The 765-nt window shown below is 46.8% G+C and overlaps 1 pseudogene; it reads left to right on the forward strand.

Moving 5' to 3' along the window:
- Positions 1–225, forward strand: part of LOC138142349 (ADP-ribosylation factor-binding protein GGA2 pseudogene) — a 2047-nt pseudogene extending 1822 nt beyond the window's left edge.
- Positions 226–765: the final 540 nt, after the last annotated feature.

Here is a 765-nt window from a genome sequence, read left to right on the forward strand (position 1 = left end):
CCGTGATCTCTCAAGTTCTGCTGCTTGCAAATCCACACAAAGCCTGTCAGGCTGAGGTACAAGTTGACATTCACTCGAGGTGGGAAACCCTTCAGTGATGAAGGAGAAGTGAGTGATTTTCCTGACCTCGCCCTGTGGAGTACAGCACAACCTGAAGATGGGCTCTCCTGGACCTTGCCATCAAACCTCAGCCCATTTCTGTTGCTCACTTTTGCCCAGGACTGACTAGGGGTTTTGAAATGAAGTATATGGATGGGCACTGCTGTTTGGATGGTATATGGGCCACGTGTGAATGCATCTGTGACCAGTCTTTGATATTCCTTAGTGTGTCATCATCTCTGATGCCTCTATGGTGATGGACTTCCTGGAGTCACTGGGATTTTATAGACCAAAGCTTACAGCAGAGGCCCACGTTTCAGGGAATCATTCCAAAGTGGAATCTGTTATGAATGTTGCCTCTTTGTTCTCCCTTTTGTGCCTTGTTGGGGCTCCATTCTCAGAATCCTTGGAGACATTTGGTTGGTCTTGGGGACCTCTTTGCTTAGAAGACCCTCTGCCTGACTGACATCTTTAAAGAGGATCCTCGTCTCCATTTTTATAGACTGCTTACAATTGATTGAGGAGATGTTCCAAATGGAATGCTCATTGCGCATGCCTCTGGATTAGAGGGACACATAGTAGTAAGCTTCTACCCATAGTATCTTCCACCATTATGCCTTTTACCTGCCCTGGACAGCGTTCAGGTAGAGGAGAAGAAAGTAGTCT

The sequence above is a fragment of the Petaurus breviceps genome, unplaced genomic scaffold (assembly GCF_028583685.1).
Source record: "Petaurus breviceps papuanus isolate PSGF00001 unplaced genomic scaffold, PetGlider_PUasm1.0 90564, whole genome shotgun sequence".
NCBI lineage: Eukaryota > Metazoa > Chordata > Mammalia > Diprotodontia > Petauridae > Petaurus > Petaurus breviceps.